Below are 16,298 nucleotides of genomic sequence, written 5' to 3' on the forward strand. Positions count from 1 at the left end.
AGCTAAACATATGCATCAAATACGATATCTTGAACATTTTAAAGACACTGCTCCCAAAGGTAAACAGACCTTTTAACAAGTTCATCTGTGTACAATTATTTATGCATGCCTTCTTCTTTTGTTCTGCTTCCTTGCGCCCCAACTCATGCATTCTTATAGTGAGGCCGCCATGTTATCATCCTTGTTCATAGCAATTCGTTATAAAATTTGAAAACATTCTTATTCCTCATCCGAATTACTATAACTTCTGAAACTCTATACTCAGTATATTACTAATTCAAAGTTGTTCAAATGCAAAAGTAAATCATGAAAATCATGCGGAGGTCTCCATTAAATCATGCTATGGTCAGTTTTGTTTTTCATATTTTTTTCTTGACAGATGTTTTTTACATTTTCCACCTTAAAAGCACTAATAATAGTACCTTTTTATCACACCTTCAACAATGATAACGATAAATCCATACATTTTCTTATTCACTTTGGCAACGACGCCCACTCACAGTTCAATTACTTTTCAACATGAACACATTATTACATATACTGACAATAGATGAAGAACATTAGTCATTATTCTGATCAGTAATCGATTTTACCAAGGAATTCCCGAAGAGCTATATCGCAGAAACGGTGAGGGAGTAATTTATGAGAGATTTAATAAAATGTCAAAGAATGCAGAGGAGTATAAGCAGTTACTGGCGGCCGGTCAAGTCAAGACAGCAGAGTGGCGCATACAGTCTTCATCTATTTCAAATCATGCATTCTCAGACTTTTAATCAGATTATTATTATCTGCGGTTCCCTCGGTTTAAAGGTTGTCAGTTGTAGATATTATGCAGGCGTGCTATATGTTCGCTTTCCCCTCTGCAAATTTTGGCTCAGCTGCACACAGATCCCGAGCATTGAATATACGTCTTGATCAAGCTTATTACTCTTGGCCATCCCGAAGAGCGTACGCTTCGGTGCCCATACACTGTATTCGCTGACCGGCAATTTTATTCTAACAGTCAAACCTGTCTTAGCGACCACCTGTCTATAGCGACCACCTGCCTTATACAACCACTAAAAATCATTTCCTCTGAGAGAAAAAAAAAACACGTTAAAGAACTTTCTATAGCGGCCACCTGTTTATAAAGGCCACTCTTTCACCTCCCTTGGGTGGCCACTATAGACAGGTTTGACTGTACCACGCCGGCGCTTTTTGTGGTTTTTTAATGTAACCCGAAGGGCAGCGAACGAAGTCTGCGCTTAACATCTTTTTTTTTTTTTTGTAAGTAAGCCGGTGGCCAGCGAACGGAGATCGATTCAATTAAACAACCAAATATCTGACGACCGACTCCCTTTAACTGTCTTCCATGAACAGCTATGATAAAAAGCTGACATAGTACATTTACTATAAACATTCAAATGCACAACTTTAAAATTAAACCAGTCATAATGTTTAATCTCACCTCGGCATCTGAGTCTGACAGACTGAGAACACGAAGCTCTTGTTGGTTTACATCGTTTTAAGGTTCCATATGGAGAAGCTGTGCAGTGATATTGTGGAAATCATTTTTCAATTAATAACTGTTTTTATCATGATTATAGTAGCATTATTTGTGCAATTTCCTTGTGTATCTTAAAATCAAACATTACCAAAGCTCAAAGGAACTAAAATCTAATGAAATATATAGTTTGACGTTGCCCCACTACATAACATAAGAATGTGAAATGATTATGAATTCTACCAATTTATCAAAATATGTGATATTCTGTAAGATTCTGTTTCATTTATCAAGAATAAAATATTCCTTTACATTAACTGTGTGACTCAAACATGTTGTAAATAAAACGTTTACAAAGGGAATCGGCAATTCGCGTGGAAAACCAGTTAAGACAACAAGACTTTTTTTCAAGAAATTGACTTACAAGTTTTCAACTTTGCCTGGTGTTCAAAATTACCTCGATACAAGAATTCAATGTTCCATCCAGCAAATTTCCCCTCTTTTCGCGGTTCATAAACTGGTGAAATCGTTACTAAAGAGCACAGGAACGTGTGTATCATGTATTATATTGTATAATCGTCTAGCAAAACAAAAAAACAAACAAACAAATAAAACCTGTAATTACCGTAGGAGGGACATGATAGTCGTTGAGTCTGGTTTTCTGATGTTGTATTTGGCAAGGTCTGAGAGAAATAGTCTTTTGCCGTTTTGAACCCAAGGTATCTGCAGACAAAGCTAGCAGCTCCCTCGGTAAATCCGTCCCAGCAGGCATATCTGTCCGATCCGAGGACCACTGATCCTTCCAGTGGAGACTGTCCGTCTACTAACTTCAAAGATGGCATACCTTGCAAAATAGATGGAATATAGTAAGCCCATCCATATTGATGATAACATAACGGAAAAGTCGCTGAATAATCATAACAAAAATAGTCATGTAGAATTTTCGAAATAATGTGAACGTAATTTTTTTTCCTGATCCTGTTTGTTAATTCGAAAATGAAATATTCACATTTACATTTTTCAAAAGATTCATCTTTACGTATATGGGTTCACTATTTTGGAAGTTCGTGCAAAAAAAAAAACGAAAAAAATTTGTTCATTTGAAAGGGAAATATGTCGTTAATCTGGAAAAGGAAACGATTCAACAATCATACAATGAAATTAGATTCGTAAAAAGGGGTTTGTTAATCCAAAATTGAAAACGATCGTGTGTTACAAACATGAAATACGGTTCGATTGAGGAAACACTATAAAACTGAGATTTGGTGTACACTATTATTTTTGTTTCGCTGTTGTTACAGCCATGTGTATTGACTAAAGAGGAAAAACACTTTTATGAATGTTGCCTGTAAAAATTATGTGATAATAATGTCTGCTTTCCCATTTGTCACTAAGGGGAAAAAAGCGCTTGTACATGAATGTGCAAAGTATGTAGGCCTATGTGTGTGTGTGTGTGTGCACGTTTGTATGTATGTTACGTGGTTCTAAGCATAATAAAAAAGTGAACTTCGCCATCCCCGAAAATGTTATGATCATGTTGAAAGACTTAATGCTTAAGTGGTGGCGTGTACCACAGCCCCCCCCCCCCCTACACACACACATACACACACACACACACACACACACACACACAAATGCCCTATGCAATTGAATTAAACATTCTTTAACCACATGATAAGATTAAAGTCACATATTGCATTCATTGCATTACATAATTATGTACGCAAAGAACTCACAAAATCTGCCTCTGATTGGCATATTTATACAAATCAGAATATTCATATTTTGCCCCCCCCAAAAAAAAAAAAAAAAAAATATTTTATTCTTTCCCTGAATACGAAAATTCATAAATAAATATAATATTGTCTTTTGGAAAATTCAAGTCCAGCGCTGATGCTAATTTACATGGTACTAATTTGCATACCTGTGAGACAAGTATTATATGAACGATATAGATCGATAAAGATCCCCTTGCAAAAATCATTTATTAGCCTGATATTTTTTTTTTCAGATTAACTAGGAAATGTTTGTCTCAAACTGGCAATTACTCGTGATTTGATAGCCTTTTTGTTCATACAAATTACATGGTCAAAATCAATAGATTTTGCCTGGGATTTGGGTGTGTATGCTGAATTACCTGTAAACACATATTCTTGCAGCCGTGTGTGTCACAAAATATCTGATATATTATTGTAAAAAGCAATGTCAAAAATAATACCACAATACTTACCATCGTAACACTTCACGTTCAGTTTGAACATCACTGGGTAGGTTGTTGTAGTGTCTTTCCATAATACCACCTTGACCCGATGACCCAGTGAGAGTAAGGGTGAAGACATTGTGTGATTCAGAAGCGTAATCTTAAAGGTTTCCTGATATATTTCATCTATTATTTCAAATGCCATCACTGCGTTGTTGATAGATGTAATTTCAGCGAGAATTCGTCGTCCGCGAGGTGCCTGCACAACCCAATAGTCACTTCTGGCGATGCACTTGTGATTACACCTAGCTATCTTGCGTAATGGCTTCTCCCGACAGTTGAAAGCAAAATCTGCGCGAGAATAAATTGATGAGAACAACGCAGTTAATATTATCTTGTGGGATTTTTCTAAAGCTATGAATCCTAGCGGCATTTTAAGAGTAAATGTTGGGATCCCGACTGTTCGGAATAATTCGAATTAGCTTAATAAACCTGATGATTCCCAACAAATTTGTAATTTATTCAAGCCACTCATTGGCATTTAGAATGGCTACCAAACCATGACTTTTTTATTATTATTATTCTGGGCTATAAATCCTACTTCTCATAAATTCTCTATAGACACGGAACACTGTACTACCAATAAAGCCTGTATTACCAGGGCCCTGTTTCATTGGAAGGATGATCGTAAAGTTACGCACGACTTTACAAACGACTTGAATATGGCAAGCCAAGTGGGTTTCCTGTATCACAGTTGATTTCAATATACCTAAAGTTGACATTTGCAGATAGTGGGTGTTTTTATATTTTAACACACGTTTTTAGTTGAAAGTGTATTTTTGCCCCAATGTATATATGAAATATTGATAGACAGTCGTATAACTCTACTTCTGATTTACAGACATGATTTATCAAAATATTCATATTTCTACCGAAGAGGAATCTTGATCTTCTTCGAACTCAGAAGAAATTGATATGGCATATTGTTGTGTGTCGAATTAGCCTATATCTTTTAGTCTTCCATGCAGTGCTGATGCAATATTTCTGAGCACTTATTTACATAGACATATATGGTATATTGATGAAAGATAATTATGAAAAATTAGGAACCTCAACAATGTTCAAACTGATAACTTCGTTCAATGCTTTAAGACTTTGAAATAATCTAATCAGCTTTTCTTTTTTCTTTTTCCTTATTTTTATTTTATTTTTTTGCAGATTTCCTTAATCCCAGAAAGTACGGAGCTATCACATTGCCAATTTCTGGTGATTGAACACTAATTTTGTTAATGCGAATAAGATGATCAAAATAGACCAATTTCTGATGGGAACTGGATTTTTCGAATTCAGCATACTCAACTTAGGTTAAGAGGTCGATTACGAACTTTCACTCTCTAGAAGTCTCGCTGATACTGCTAAATGTGGTAAATATTCACTTACGCAAACGAACAAAACAAAAAGATTCACATTGTTATTTTATCAACTCAGTGCTCAGGAAGAAGACAAGACCAAAATGAATTGTTCCTCTCGGTTGAACAGATATAGTTCATAGGAGAGTAAACTACTGTTATCATTTATTTCAATTATAAAATTGATTTATCTTCCGAATTCACCTGTTAACAAGAGATATTTCAATTCATCGCCACCCAATGTGCTAGCACCAAACAGTCAAATTACAATGGCCTAAAACGGTGTTTACAAATGAACTCAACATTTCTGCTCTATAAATGTTTCAAGTTTCAAGTTTCTTTATTTCACCAAAGCAAGGAACATATTAAAAACGATTACATATATCAATATTCGGATATGATTACAAACATTTCAGTAAGACAGTGAAAAGGAACAAAAATACATAAATAGATTGACAATTACACGTACATAGGTTAACAAATATGCTATGGTAGGTAGCAGCCAGAAAGGAGATGTCCCTTATTTATAGCTGACCTAGAATAATTCACTCAATTTCAATTATTTATATAATGTGTTCCAATGAAAGTAAAAACATTAGAACAGGACAAGAAAAGACAAAGCAAAATGCTGGCATGCTTGATGATGAACATTTCGGGAAAAGACTTGAGCAGTAAATAGGACGTATGGCAAGCCAAATTACTTTTTAAAAATATTTTCTGATATCACGAATTCCCTTTCGTGATATCAAAAATTCGATTTTCTGATATCACAAAAATTCAATTTTTGATATCACAAATACCCATTGGTTTATCACGTAAAACCAATTTTTGATATCACGAAATCGAATTAGTGATATCACAAATTCAATTCGTGATATCACGAATTCAATTCGAGATATCACGGATTCACATTCTTGATATCAAGAAATACATTTTGTGATATCACTAATTCCAATTTGTGATATCATTAATTTGCATGGAATTTCAGCACATATCTTTTGCAAAGAAATCATTTGATTTCGAGCATTAGTTTTGCGCTGAAATTCAACCGTAAATTCTAGCGTCAGTTGAGGACAGAAATACACAGGGAATTCGAGCTTTAGTTCAGTGCAGAAAACCAACGGGAATTTGAGCGTTAGTTGAGCGCAGAAATACACAGGGAATTCGAGCGTTAGTTTTGCGCTGAAATTCAACGGTGAATTCGAGCGTTAGTTGAGCGCAGAAATACACAGGGAATTCGAGCATTAGTTTTGCGCTGAAAGTCAACTGTGAATTCGAGCGTTAGTTGAGCGCAGAAATACACTGTGAATTCGAGCATTAGTTTAGCGCAGATATTCCAATGGAATTTCAGGTGTTATCTTTACATAGTATATATACTATATAACGATAGTTACAAAAAAAAAAAAAAAAAAAACCTAAATGAAGAGTTTTAGCAACTCGTCTTCATTTAAAGTGATTAGGAATTGGTTTTAAAAGAATCGATAAAAATAAATCGTTTAACAACATATCTAAAATGCCATTATTGATATGTTGTCAATTACTTCAAAGTCACATATTATTATATTCTTATTTTTCTCCATTTCTCGCCACTGATTTGGCAGAGACTGGTTGACTTACAACTTTTGTTTGCGTTTCTCTTTACTCTGTCACGTGAAAGATCTCTCTCCCGACCTCCCCCTGTTACTCCTCCGAGTTAATAAGAGAAATTTCTCATTGCGCAGATTAACAAAATTGAAGTCCTTCGTACCACTGCTTTTTCTTACTACAAATTCTAACTGTTTGTTTGCCATGCATACTGCTGCATAAACTCCTCATAAGATCTGGATATCTTCACTCTTCTTGCTCTGGTCTGAAGACTTTTGGGCTTGTGCATTCCAGTTTTGTTCTCCCCGGTTTTGGTTCTTGAATAAACTCGCCTATAATAAATTACACTTTAAATTATTTTACAAAATCATAAACATATTGGGGCAGGCAAACTGTACACCCAACACTATTGGTCTTAATGGATACACCCCTTTGTTCTGGAGGACTGATTTTGAGGAGTGAGAAAATGTCTTTAGGAGAAACACGTTGCTTTATGACCACCAGCCGACACCAGTGGTGGACATTTGGCAAGTTTACGACTCCCTCTCGCACCCTGCATGACTCACAGTCTCTCTATCTTATTCTCCGCTGCTGACATACACAGACCAGAGGGGTGATTGCCCTCGGTCGGTCCTCCGCAATACAAACACATGGTTATGCTTTTATAACACACATACACATACAACCACACATAATTATCATCGATTTGGTGGAAGAGTCTTATTAATGTAAAGGGGATTACCACATGAAAAATGTATCATAATTAACAATAATGTAGTAATAGATGACAATTTGAAGACCAAAACGATGAATTAAATGTAGGCCCTAAGTGAAAATACAGAAGCGGATCTAGAGGGGGGGGGGGGTTGCAACCCCCCCCCCCCCCCCCAAAAAAAAAAAAAAAAAAATCCGGGGACCATTTTTTTTTAATCTTATCTTCTTTTTTTTAACTTGTAATTTTATTTTTTTCTATTTATGGCAATAACCTCTATACCCAAAATAGTGGTGTTTTAGATGCAAGAAAACGCCATTTTCACACACAGATTTTCAAAAATTCTCCCTACTGTGGGAGGGGGGACACCCCCCTCCCCCCCCCCCCCCCCCTCGCTCGATCCGCTCGCTCGGGCTCGGTCGCTACGCTCCCTCGCATACCGCCCCCACCCCCTCCTTTATAAAAAGCTAGATCCACCCCTGAAATAGTATCATTGAACTCATGATAACATGTTGCAAAACAATTGATTTGTATCAATAATTCATCGAATATACCTTGATGATCATTAGGGAATGATGGATGTGTAAATCTCTCATATATAGTTATTTGTATTTTGAACATTGTTCTTAAAAAGTTAGCAGTAGTATACATTCCATCTGAATATCAGCTCAAAAGTAATGTTCCAATTCCCTGTGTATTTCTGCGCTAAAAAAAAAAAAACACCAAAAAACACCAAAAAACCGCTAGAATTCACGGTTGGATTCCAGCGCAAAACTAACGCTCGAATTCCCTTTGTATTTCTGCGCTAAACTAATGCTCGAATTCACAGCGATTTTCTGCACTGAACTCACGCTCGAACTCCCTGTGTATTTCAGCGCTCAACTAACGCTCGAATTCACTTTGTATTTCTGCGCTAAACTAATGCTCGAATTCACAGCGATTTTCTGCACTGAACGAACGCTCGAAATCCCTGTGTATTTCTGCGTTCAACTAACGCTCGAATTCACAGTTGAATTTCAGCGCAAAACTAACACTCGAATTCACTTTGTATTTCTGCGCTCAACTAATAGTCTAGCAGCCAGAAAGGGTCCCCGTGCACCCCCCCCCCCCCCTAAAACAAAATTCTACGATATGTTCGAAGATCATCAGAACCTGTATTTTCCGAATCCGGTTGTCGCCAGCGGAAAAAAAGGTTGCGCGCGCGTCTTATTTGCATATTTCTAAGATGGCCGCCGCCCGTTGCTAGGAGACGGATTATTTTTGAATAACTTTATTTAGGAATAACAAATTACCATAAAAATGGTATCATTTTGAAGAGAATTAAATTTCCTACAAACTGATACCCCATTTGATGGGATAAATAGTTGTTGTCATGAAATATTAAGGAAGGAATTATGTTTTTTTAGCATTTTTCTAAAAAGATACGGAATTTTGTTATAATGTTCTTTTCCATACATCTAATATGCATTTACAAATAACATTTGAAATTTCCTAAAATTATCCCCCAAACATAGCTATTATCATGTGAAAACGGCTTTCCAATACACCAATTCCTTTAAAAGTTACACGGCATTAAAGGGGATAAGGTTCAATAGGTTTTACAGCAATATTTAAGGGTTATAATGTCTCCGCGCGCAATTGCGTAGGTTCTGTATGTGGGGTTTGTTGTAGATCACTGCTATCTATTGATCAAATCTCATCGAAATCGGCGAAGAAAGAAAGAAAAATTACACTTTCTTTTCCTTATATGAAATAAAAATGTTTTTTTTTTTCTATTCTGTGTTACCAAACTCAATCCATTCAGCTTCCCATATGAACAGTTTTTTGTCCTTTTGGATTCCCTCCAAAATCACAACTTATCTGACGTGACAGTTTCCTCTTATTGGAAGATTAAAGAGAAAAAAAAAAGAAGAATCTTATGCTAAAAGCCCTAAGAAATAAAGAACTTGTTAAATGGCCTTTCAGAGTTTAAAATGAAACATGGCTATCTTATTTTTTCATAACAAAATGAAGGGAAGTATCTGTGCAGTTCATGTCGGCCCATACTGGGTTACTATTCTTCAGAAATTGTCCCCGTGCACGCCCCCCCCCCCCAAAAAAAAAAAAAAAAAAAAATCTACGATGTGTTCGAAGATCGTCAGAACCTGTATTTTGCGAATCTGCTTGTCGCCAGCGGAAAAAACGGTTGCGCGTGCGTCTAATTTGCATACTTCTAAGATGGCCGCCGCCCGTTGCTAGGATACGGATTATTTTTGAATAACTTTAGTTAAGAATATCAAATTACCATAAAAATGGTATCATATTAAAGAGAATTAGATTTCCTACAAGTTAATACCCCGTTTTATGTAATAAATAGTTGTTGTTATGAAATACTAAGGAAGGAAGGATTTTTTTTTACATTTTTCTCAAGAAATACAGATTTCAGTAATGTTTTTTCCATACATTTAATTTCTGTTTACAAATAACATCGGAATTTTCCTTAAGTTAAACCCCATTAATAAGTATTATTCTGTGAAAGCGGCTATTCAATACACCAATTTCTTTAAAAGTTACACGACATTAAAGGGAAAAGGTTTAATACGGTTATACAGAAATTTAAGGGTAATGTCGACGGCCGCACTTGCGTAACGCGTGTAATACTATAATAATCATTGCAAGTATGAGACCCTATCACTTCTTACATCCAAATTATTGATTAAATATCATTAAATCTTGTGGAATATGAAAACAAATTAAATTTTTTATTCGCTATCACCTTTGATCTACTCAGCTTCACTTTTAGTTTACGTCTTTTTTCATCAAATAGGATGAAGGCCTTACGAGAGGTGTAATTTCATGACGGCCGAAACGTGGTCGGGCTTACCTGGATAGGGGTTTCCAACATATCGATATTAATCAAACTTCTCTTCATCAACTCTCATTCTTCTGATCATCTTCACACACATACTCACACCTCCAGTATCGCACACAGGCATTCATGCAGGGGAAATGAGCTCAGTCATGAATTTCGTGAATTTATTCAATACGCCATTAATGCATTCATGGAACATCAAACTCGAATGCTTTATTTAGATGTCGAAATAAGAGTTACATGTATACCGCACAAGCGAAATATTTCTCACCATGCTCTAGCATGAAATCAATTTATTTTTTTAAGATAAGATCGCACATACGTGTTCTCATTCTTTGGTGGTTCGCCTGATGGTTTTTAAACATATTGCTCATACGTTTATTATTGCCAAGAAACTAATAGATAGATTACAAATACCAAGGAATGGCATTGATAAAAACGAATAGTTGCAAGTCAAAATAATCCAGTCGCTTTCAAATTCTGTGGGTTTTTTTTTTTTATAAAAAAATGATTTCATGCACTTAACTTTATTACATGGGTTGATTTAAATGCAATACAACGTAAACTTGGTTGTTAAATCTGTTAGGAGTGACTAATAATCAATATTATACAAAAATGAGAGAGAGAGAGAGAGAAAAAAAAAATGTTATGGTTAAGTAGACCTTAATGCATGGATCTATAAAACATGAGGGAAATGTCTGAGGGAACATTAACTATGCATGCGTGTATGTATGTATGTGTGCATGTATATACTATAACTATGTATATATAATATATCTATATCTATATATAAATATATATATATATATATGTATATATATATATATATATATATATATATATCACGTTTATATTTATGCAGGTTTGTATACTTTTGTGTTGTGTGTGTTTGTGTTCAAGGATGTATGTGTATGACTAATGTGTTAAACATTAGACATATTCAGAGTGTAAATGTTTAACCACAACGAATACAATATTTTCATGTTTTCCACAGAAATTAGTTGCTAAAATGATTTGAAGTGTATCTGCTATAGGCGCATCTGACGTGTAATCCACTTTTAGAGCGCATGTAAGTTCCGCTGGAATAACTTTTAACTCATGCATGAATTAAATACACCATCCAATGTTTTCAGATATCCATGCCCTACTCGTCCGCCGGTCCTTTTTAGATAGAGTAACTATAAATGTGCATTAAATTATTGACATTGCACGTTAAACACTTTCACTAGGTTGCCATTGTCGCGAGTCTCGATATGCTAATACATGTATGCTATCTACCACAAATCGATTCTTAGTCTACGAGTGATCGTGGTGATCTTATCATGGCTTATCACATATTGAGGTCTATGGTGGTAATCGTGTTGATCGTAGAAGAATTATTGGACTGTTCGAAAAATTACTACGATCAACACAATGTCTTTGACTGACATCGAGATTTGATTATCTGATGATCAGCACGATTAGTCCCCGAGTAAGACCACGATTTCGGGCGAATCGAGAAAGTGGACCCAGCTTAGTGAATTCCACGAGAGTGGTAACGTACCATAAGGATAATTAACACGACAGTTTCAATACCGTACATATCAATATTTACATATCTTCAAAGATTACTTCACCTATGTAATCTAGATTCTTTTGTATGCCTCCGCCAAGGAGTGGTGCCGGAGGCATTATGTTTTCGGGTTGTCCGTCCTTCCGTCCGTCCTTCTCTCCGTCCGTAATGAATTTTGCGGACAGCGTAACAAACAAAAACAAAAACAAAAAAAAAACCAAAACTGAAATTTGGCATGTATGTGTATTGGGGGTGAAATTCTGCCTATCAACTTTTGGGTGCACATGCTCAAGGTCAAAAGTCAAAAGGTCGAGGTCAAATGCTTAAAATTTCACTATTTCCCTCATATCTCTGCAATGCCTAAAGATATTTTCTTGAAACTTAGTGTATACAGGTATTACCCAATTAAAATTCACTGGTAAAAGTTTAGGGTGATAAGGTTAAGGTCAAATGTGAAAAGGTCAAGTGAAAATGTTAAAATTTTACTTTTTTTCTCTGTATCTTGGATATTGTTCAAGGTATCTTCATGGAACATAGTATATATTATGCATGTACTGACTGGAAGTGATTATCTAGGGAATTTGGGGTTCATGGGGTCAAAGGTCAAGGGCAACACTTCAAAATTTTACTATTTCCCTCATATTTATGCAATGCCAGCAGGACTTTTTTTTAAACTTGGTGTATGCATGTATAACCCAAAATAGAGATTCTCTGGCAATTTCTTTCTTTCTTTTTTTTTTTTGCCAAAAAGGTCAAAGATCAAAGATCAAGAGAAAGTGCTGAACTTGCTTCTTCCTCCATGTCTCGGAAGTGGCTCATGGCATCTTGAAACTTAGTACATATTTATGCATGTTCTGCCTGACAGTGATTCTCTTATGAATTTTAGGGTCAAAGGCCAGATGAAAATGGTAACAATTTTCTACTCAATACAAAAATTGCACTTTTTCTCCATACCTTGAAAATTACTTAATACATAAACTTATGAAAGGGCTAAAGTCAAGTTAAAGTCCTAAAATCCCCAAATACATGCTCTCCTATTCATCCAATTAGACCTAGGTCAAGGAAGGTGACCATTTTGAATTTTGAATGGAAACAATGTCATTATCGTTTTCAAATTCCCAGTAACAGGGCATTTAATCTTGTTGCTTTCGCGTGGCCTTTCTTTCTATAATATACAAGAAGTAAATTTGTTATTGCTTTCAGCAATAACTAATTTGGGCCCGTTTATCTATATCATGACGAACCTCCGGAATAACGAACCTTTGGGGAAAAAAATGAACCTTCGGAATAATAAACTGTGACCAATATTGTTATATTGTACAAGCTTTAACGCCGACATCTATTAACCTACTATATTACTACTTTCACTCTTTGAAAGGAAACACGCCAACAACCAACGACACAACAGGAATGGAAACAATGTCATTATCATGGGCGTAAATCCCGGGGGGATGGGGGGGGATATATCCCCCCTGAAATGGAGGAGGGGGGGGGATGGCCTGTACAATCATCCCCCCCCCCCCTGAATTTTGAAAAAAAAAATGGAGGAAGCAGAAATGTGATTGTATCAATTTTGGCATATTGCATGACGTTTGTACGCCGGCCTTCAGACAGGTAACAGAGCTGAACAGTATTCTATCTTGTAGGAAAATGTATACATAATTTTCTCAAGCGCTCGCTCGCTTCGCTCGCTCGCGAAGAAAGTAACATCGTCATACACTGTAAGGTATGGCTCAGACGTTGACAACGTCAAATAGTATAGGCCTATATGTAAACATGCTATGACGCGAGTAACTGTGGACCATCTGCAAGATATGTACGAAAACAAACAAACAAACAAACAATAACAAAAACTATATTGCCATAATTGGACCCCCTCCATTTCCTGAATCATTCCTGAGAAACGACAGTGACTGGTGACTCAGTCAGGATACATCTATGAGCATACCCAGGGAAGATCAGGGGCGTCGAATCTATCTCGGGGGGGGGGGGGGGGGGGGCAAAGGAGCATTTGCCCCGCCCCTACGGAAGTGTTTATGCAGACAAATCACTTATCCCCCAAGCAATTCCCGAGATGAGGACAAATCTCGAACTTTCTTAATGGAAAATTGTCCAAATATCAGATCGTTGTATTGCAATCATAAACCTTCAAAAGCTCCGCTATACAGGATCCCTTTCGATAGACTTTGTACACTTTTGAGATTGACGGTTCCCTAATTTATCAAAGAGTGTGCGATGCAGCAGATCTTTCACTTAACAAAAGCACCCTCATATGCAGAGGCGTCGATGGAGGGGGGGGGGATGGTTCCCCCATAAAAGTGGGACAAACAAAAGCGAAAAATATAGCTACAAATGGCAGTGTTTGGAGTGTAAAATATCAAAATTTTAAAGCTCGCTCGCTCCGCTCGCTCGCATTTAATCGCTATGCCATTCTCCTGATGCTGCTGCCAGTGAATGGCAGCAGTTGCGCCCGGTGCGCCCCGGCCCCTTAATTTCCAAAGCGAAAAATATAGCTACAAACGGCAGTTTTTGGACTGTAAAATGTCAAAATTTTGAAGCTCGCAGGCTTCGCTCGCTCGCATTTAATCATTATGCCATTCTCCTGATGTTGCAGCTAGTAATTGCCAGCAGTTTTCGCCCGATGCGCCCCCCTTAATTTCCAAAGCGAAAAATATAGCTACAAACGGCAGTTTTGTGAGTGTAAAATGTCAAAATTTTGAAGCTCGCTCGCTTCGCTCGCTCGCATTTAATCGTTATGCCATTCTCCTGATGTTGCTGCTAGTAATTGCCAGTAGTTTTCGCCCGGTGCGCCTCCTTAGTTTCCAAAGCGAAAAAATACAGCCACAAACGACAGTTTGGGGGACTGTAAAATGTCAAAATTTTCAAGCTCACTCGCTTCGCTCGCTCGCATTTAATCATTATGCCATTCTCCTGATGCTGCTGCCAGTAACTGCCGGCAATTTTCGCCCGGTGCGCCCCCCTTAATTTCCAAAGCGAAAAAATACAGCCACAAAGGACAGTTTTTGGGACTGTAAAATATCACAATTTTCAAGCTCACTCGCTTCGCTCGCTCGCATTTAATCGTTATGCCATTCTCCTGATGTTACTGCCAGTAATTGCCGACAGTTGCGCCCGGTGTGTCCCCCCCCCCCCCCCCTCATGATTTCCAAAGCGAAAAAATACAGCCACAAACGACAGTATGGGGACTGTAAAATGTCAAAATTTTCAAACTCGCTCGCTTTCATTTAATCGTTATGCCATTCTCCTGATGCTGCATGCTGCCAGTAATTGCCAGCAGTTGTGCCCGGTGCGCCCCCCCCCCCTTAATTTCCAAAGCGAAAAATATAGCTACAAATGACAGTTTTGGGACTGTAAAAAGTCACAATTTTCAAGCTCACTCGCTTCGCTCGCTCGTATTCAATCGTTATGCCATTCCCCTGATGTTGCTGCCAGTAACTGCCAGTAGTTACGCCCGGTGCGCCCCCCTTAATTTCCAAAGCGAAGAAATACAGCCGAAAGCGGCAGTTTTGGGATGTAAAATGTCAAAATTTTCATTCTCCTGATGTCGCTGCCAGTAATTGCCAGCAGTTAAAGGGTGCAAGGGTGGTATCGTCCAGATTCGCATTCAGCACAGTGATCGAAATAGGGTAGAATCATCAATAAAATTGTTCTCAATTGCGAAACATTAAAATTGAAATACGTGGAAATTTCCGGTTTTGGCGGCTATTTTGAAATCGGAATAGGATAGAACCATCAATGTTCTCAATTTTGAACCATTGAGAATGAAATACGTGAGAATTTCCGGTTTTGGCGGCCATTTTGGCGGCTATCTTGAATATCTCAAAATCCTCAAGGATGCAGGAGATGCATGATCCAGATTCGGATTCAGCACCCTCCAGACAGGGTAAAACCATCAATTGTTTTTTAATTTCTTACCATTTAGAAGGAAATTCCATAGCATTTTAAAGCTCGCTCGCTCCGCTCGCTCGCATTTAATCGCTATGCCATTCTCCTGATGCTGCTGCCAGTGAATGGCAGCAGTTGCGCCCGGTGCGCCCCGGCCCCTTAATTTCCAAAGCGAAAATATTAGCTACAAACGGCAGTTTTTGGACTGTAAAATGTCATAATTTTGAAGCTCGCTCGCTTCGCTCACTCGCATTTAATCATTATGCCATTCTCCTGATGTTGCAGCTAGTAATTGCCAGCAGTTTTCGCCCGATGCGCCCCCCTTAATTTCCAAAGCGAAAAATATAGCTATACAAACGGCAGTTTTGGGAGTGTAAAATGTCAAAATTTTGAAGCTCGTTCGCTTCGCTCGCTCGCATTTAATCATTATGCCATTCTCCTGATGTTGCTGCTAGTAATTGCCAGTAGTTTTCGCCCGATGCGCCTCCTTAGTTTCCAAAGCGAAAAAATACAGCCACAAACGACTGTTTGGGGGACTGTAAAATGTCAAAATTTTCAAGCTCACTCGCTTCGCTCGCTCGCATTTAATCATTATGCCATT

This window comes from Diadema setosum, chromosome 12 (assembly GCF_964275005.1).
Source record: "Diadema setosum chromosome 12, eeDiaSeto1, whole genome shotgun sequence".
NCBI classification, from domain to species: Eukaryota; Metazoa; Echinodermata; class Echinoidea; order Diadematoida; family Diadematidae; genus Diadema; species Diadema setosum.